This window comes from Diabrotica undecimpunctata, chromosome 6 (assembly GCF_040954645.1).
Source record: "Diabrotica undecimpunctata isolate CICGRU chromosome 6, icDiaUnde3, whole genome shotgun sequence".
Taxonomy (NCBI): Eukaryota; Metazoa; Arthropoda; class Insecta; order Coleoptera; family Chrysomelidae; genus Diabrotica; species Diabrotica undecimpunctata.
In genome coordinates, this window is record NC_092808.1 from 145,881,592 (window position 1) to 145,888,136 (window position 6,545).

Genomic DNA, 6,545 nt, shown 5'->3' on the forward strand with positions numbered 1-6,545 from the left:
ATAGAATATCATGGAACTTAAATGGCAAAAAATATTAAATAACACCATAAATAGAATAAAAGTAAAAACTAAAGGAGAACTATCTGATGAAGTACAGATTAGTCAGAGACAAGAAGATAGTCTTAGCCTACTATCTGCAACATTATTACAAAAAAAAATTATCAAAAGACTTAAAATCAATGCAGGATATATGACTAAGCGATTGCTCTCTATATGTGAACTGTGCTATACGAATAACGCCATCCTCAACGAAAGACGAAGACAACCTACATCTACGATAATATGAAAAGAAAATTAAATGTATTTAATATAAGCATCTTAATAAAAATACACAGTTAGGGGTCATCTCAAAGTTCCCATACTATGCAAATTGGCAATCAACAATATAATATAACAAGGACCAAGATTTAATTATTTGGGAGTGCAGTATAAAGTGAAAGAAACATAATCAAAGAGACACGAACACTTCTTCTTCTTTATAAGCAATTCTGCTTGTTCATTGGCGGATTGATACCCACCTTTATGAAAGGTTGTCACACAATCTTTTGTGCGGTCGTACGATACTTGTATTGATTTATCTCTTGCTATTTTGAAAACGCGGGTCTCCCTTATTTTTTTGGGTAAGTATTCATTCGTTTATACACTGTACGTTATATTTTCTTCTAATGTCTTCACTTCTCTTTCGATCTCTCAGCATATTTCCTGTAATTCTTCTCAGTACTCTCATCATTTCTGTTTTCAGCAGTGTTTGTGTTGTCGCTGTATCGGGTCTTGTTTTTGATGGTCTCTGAGCAAAATAATCTTTTGATTATTTTGCTCTTACTGTGGACTAGTTTTTACAGACCATATTCATCTTGGGCTATCAATATTGCGTTGTGTGCGTAATAGAGTATTTTTACTTTTTTATTTCTTATTCTGTATCCTCTTCTTACTTTTTTAACACTTAATGATTTCATATAGCTATCCCCTCACCAAGTGTCCCAAATATTGTAACTTTCTTACTATTTCGTATTCTTTGCTCATTTCTCGCTCTCGTTTTTACAATTTTCCTATTATTGTTTCACTGATGGCTTTGATTACTAGGTTATCAGCAAACGTTAGTTACTGGTGTTTTTGAGGTAAACGATACCTACCTGATCTATTTATATTTTGTATTCTCCAAGTAAAATAATAATTATAAATCGATGACTTCCAGTTGTCATAGTGTTAATTTTGATTTTGTTGACTGTCATAAAGTGTCAGCATTATCATTTTGACGAGCTTTGGGCATAGTATGAAATCGTTTAGTGCTTTAAATCTTTTCTTTTTATTTGATCAAACGATGTCTAAAATCGATGAGCAGGACCACCGTTGGCTTGTTCTTGTCACCGCTTTCTGGCTGTGTTTCTCTTAGGGCGAGTAAATGAGCACAAGAAAATTTCAGAAAATTCTACATTTTCTGAAACCACACTGATATGTTCTAATTATGCTCTCGAATTTCTGTCAGTCTTTTTTTATTTATATGAACAATATTTTGGACGTACTGTTAAGGAGCTATTTCTAGAGTTCTGACATTCTTATTTGACATATTTTTTATGTATTTTGCATAATATTGCACCCGTCTACTTCTCTGGTAATAAATAAATCTGGGTTCCAAATGTTTCTGAGGAATTTTTGGATTTTATTAGTTGTGAATTATTTTCTTTTGAAGAGTTAACCAGGAACTGCTTATTATCATTTGATGTTGTATGTAAACTGTATTTTCCAATTAGTATGAATAAAGATTTCCATCTTGGCTGTTGTTTATTTGCGACTCCTAAAACGTTTTTCGGATCATATCTAGGAATATCTTCAAAAATTTCGCGTAATTGATTGTGGAATTTTTTTATTTCTATTTTCTTTTCTTTTGGAGGTGGACGTATATTTAACCATCTAATTTGTTGTTCAATGGGTGCATATTCAGTCTGAAATTACTTTAAATTCTAAAATTATACTTATCTTTATATTTATTTTAAAACCTAATTCTGGAGGTCAAATGGTTGGGATTTTGATCTTGAGAGATAACATAGTTTGCCGAGGTCATTACTATGTTAAAATTTAGAGAAATGCAAGCAATTTTCTTAAAATTTATTTAAATTCAGTACTATGACGATGGAGACGCATCTGTTATAACAAGGGTATATCTATAGACGATTACAAACTTTTCACTCTGCTAATGATTAACTTATATTAGCTAAGGATCAGGATGATGTAAGATATATGATCAGAAAATTGGATGAACAATATAAGGCTTGGGGTTTGACGATTAATATGGAAAAAACCGTATAAAGAGTTGTTGGAAAAGCAGATCTAAATAATCTAGTGCTAGACCACTGTGAAATTAGGAACGTTGAGTACCTTGGACAAGTACCTTGTTATGTACTTGACAAGTACCTTGTTAGTCCAAGGTACAAGTACCTTGGACTTACAATTACTAAAGAAGTCTCTAGTTAGATGGAAGTTAAGAACCGAATTAGACAAGGTAAGCAGGTGATACAACTACGAAATTGCTTATTGTGGAATACATAAATTAGACAAGATACAAAAATCAGAACCTATAAGACCATAGTCGAATGTATCGCAGCTTGTAGAGCTGAGGTCTGGCAAATGACAAAATGTTTAAAAAAGCTTCTGTCAATGGAAATGCGGTTTTAGAGACGTTGCTCTAGAACACTTTACGACAAAATAAGAAATGACGAGATACGGGTAAGAATGGTTATTGCTGCAACAATAATTTTTACTTTTTTCTACTGTCAATGTTGCATTTTACATTCAGATTCATTTTCTTGGGTGCAATTAATGTCATATCTTTGGATTTCTGCTAATTTTGTGTAATTTCTGTTTCTGAATTTCGCCAGTATCCATTTTTATTATGGATTACCAATTATGGATTGGTAATTCTTGTCTTCCTCAATTTACTTTAATATATATCAATCTTATCTTTATCTGTGGTTATACTTAAAAGGATAGGAAAAAGGAATAAAAAAATAAAATAGAATTTAAAACAATTTATTTCCTTTTTAAATATTCCAAAATATAAAAAATCATCATATACTTCAACTATTTTTTTTAAAAAGTCTCTTTATTATGTAAAATCAGTCTAATTATTGTCAAGTCTCTTAAAGGCGTCTTGGTAGTATACTCTTAGTAGGAGTGTCTCATTCAAATTCCGACCATCGCCTACGAGTACATTCATCTTGCTGGTTGAACCATGTTTATATTTTCATAAACTATTTTCCTTATGCCAGTCCTGTAAATTAATAAAAAATTAATTTAAATATCTCTTACTCTTAAATTAGTTTTCTGCTAAGTTATAGTTAATGTAGATTTTAAATAATCAGTACTTAAAATGTAATTAACCTCAAGATAAGTATGTACTGTATATAAGTATGGGACACAAGTTTTGAGAAAAATACTAAAAGGCTGAATTAACAAAATGTTTAAACTTCGTTAACAATCAGCAGTTTTCAGATCAGACCCACTTCCGTTTGACTATTAACCGGATCTACTTTTCCTTTAAAGCAGTATTATGACAAAATCGCTAAATGGCTTGTGTAATGCCATGAATGAACTAGGAGTTAAAAAAAACACGTATTTATATATGATAAAAATTAGGATGACCAAAATGAGTTCTGCGATGTTCTGTGCAGAATTCTACAAACTTTTCCCTTCCTGTTTCGTTAACCGTGTCCAAGCTATATTTCGTCACTATAGAAACACAAATTTTGTCTTGAGTGGATTGTATCAGCCTATTAATAATGTCTTTGAGATTTTGGAAAATTAGTATAAGAGATACTCTCTTCTCATTCTTTTCATCATCATCATCATCCAGCCCCATTTTCACATCCATTGTTGGATATAGGCCTCCTCCAAACGTCTCCAGTTCTCTTTATCTCTAGCTGCTGCAATCCAGTTTGTTTCTATTCTCCTTAGGTCGTCGGTCCATCGGGTGGGTGGTCTGCCTCGACTTCGCTTGTCGGTTCTTGGTCTCCACTCCAATAATCTCTTCGTCCATCTTCCGTCTTCCATTCTAGCAACATGTCCAGCCCACCTCCACTTTTGTTTATTGATTCGCAGTATAATATCGTCTACGCCAGTTCGTCGGCGTATCTCCTCATTTCTCACGCAATCTTTCAAGGTCAGGCCCAGCATTGATCTCTCCATTCGCCTTTGTGTTACCCTCAGTTTTTCGGCAGTAGCTTTCGTTAAAGTTAGGGTCTCTGCTCCGTAGGTCAAGACTGGTAAGATGCATTGGTTAAATGCCTTCCTTTTCAGGTGAATTGGGGTATTTGTTTTAAAAATGTCTCTCATCCTTCCATATGCCGCCCATCCCAACGTGATTCGTCTATTTAGTTCGCAGGTTTGGTTGTCTCTGGTTATTCTGATTTCATGACCCAAGTATGTGTATTTATCGATTAATTCTACCTTGTTGTTATTGATCTGTATCTCTTCGCTGGGAACCATATTGGTCATCATTTTGGTTTTCTCGAAATGTATCTCCAGCCCAATTTCTTGTAGTATGTAATTCAGTTCTTGGAGCATGTCTTTGATCTCTCCCTCATTCTTTTATTGACCTATAATAAATCGTTGCACGCCTAGCATTGCGATTTACGAATTTTTAAAACGATACGTTGAAAAAATATTTTTAATGTATCTATTGATTAAATATGCTTTGTTACCTTGATAATTAGATCAAAAGTCAAAATCGAATAGGCATTTTAAGATAATCTTTTTCTCAAAAGTTATGGCCCATACCTTATTTTGTAAACACGAAAGAGGGGTATTTTTTTTACCTATTTAATATGCATTGAAAGTATATTACAAAATTCATTGTGTTGTTGAATCCAGGAAAAAACGGTATAAAAGCAGAAATATTCAAATAAGGTAGACAGCTATTATTTAAACTAATAACCAACCCAATAAAACGAATTTGGAAAAATGAGGTATTACCACAAGTATTTTTGTGGAATAAACTTAAATGTGACTTTCATAATATATATATAAGATATACCACATAATGATCACAACACAAGCAAAAGCAAAATTGACGATATGCTTTTTGTACGTCTTAGGATGCTTATCCGTTCTAGATCTTGGTAAATATATCTTTGTGCTAGTCGTAGATCTCGTAAATTTACAGAATAATTTTTTTTCCTTCTTCTTTTTCTAAGGCTTCTTTTGCCATTTAACTTCTCTTGGGATTGCAGAAGGCCGTAACGTTTTTGCTTCTGCGCAGAAGTTATAAAACTTACAAGTTAAGAAAGAATGGGTTTGGAAAAACGTGCATTCTACATATACATCTTCTTCTTCTTCTTAGCCTTCTGTCGTCCATGTTTGGACATAGGCCTCTCCCAACTCCTTCCATCGGTCTCTATCCTGAGCAACATATTTCCAATTTCTTCCGGCTATTCTTTTAATATCATCAACCCATCTCATCTGTGGTCTTTCTCTTGGTTGTTTACTTTCATAAGGCCTCCAATGTTGTATTGTAGTATTCCAACGTTGGTCTTTTTGTCTAGCAGTGTGGCCCGCGAAGCTCCATTTAATTTTGGCAATTTTTGCTCTTTTCATTGTTCTTTCTGTTGTGGCTAGTTTATTCATGTTTGCCTTGGTTAGGGTCCAGGTTTGATATCCATATGTCATGATAGGAAGGATGCATTGGTTGAATACTTTGCTCCTCAAGTATTGGGGTATTTTGTGGTTCTTAAGTATCCAAATAAGTTTTCCAAATCCTGCTCATGCTAGTCTTGCTCTTCTAGTAATTTCCGCATTTTGGTTCTCTTTCTCAAGTCTCAGGATTTGACCTAGGTAGATATATTCCTGGATTTGTTCTATCTCACTGCCATTTATAGTTATACGTCTGGGGTCATCTGTGTTTGTCATTATTTTTGTTTTTTTCATTCATTTTTAGGCCGACGTATTGGGAACTGGCTGCTAGTTCCCCCATCATAATTTGCAGTTCCTCGAATGTGCTCGCTATAATCACTATGTCGTCAGCGAATCTGAGGTGGTTTAACTTGTTGCCATTAACGTTAATACCATAGGTTGACCAATTTGTAGTTTTGAAGACGTCTTCTGGTGCTAGGTTGAAAAGTTTTGGCGATAATACGTCTCCTTGTCTCACTCCTCTCTTAATGGGGATGGGATTTGTATTTTCGTCTAGTTGTACTGTCATAGTTGCATTTTCATATATATTATGTATTAGTTGCCTATATCTCGAATCTATTCTACAATTATTAATAGCTTGTTCTATGGCCCACATCTCGATACTATCAAACGCCTTTTCATAGTCTACGAAGGTAAGAAATACGGGTAGTTGGTATTCATTTGCCTTCTCTATCAATGTTCTAATTGTCAGCAGATGGTCTGATGTACTACATCCTTTGCGGAAGCAAGCCTGTTCAACCGGTTGGTAATTGTCCATTTTGTAGGTTAACCGGTTGTTAATAATTCTCATAAATAGTTTGTATACTTGACTGAGCAACGATATAGGTCTATAATTCTGTAGATCACATTTGTCCCCTTTT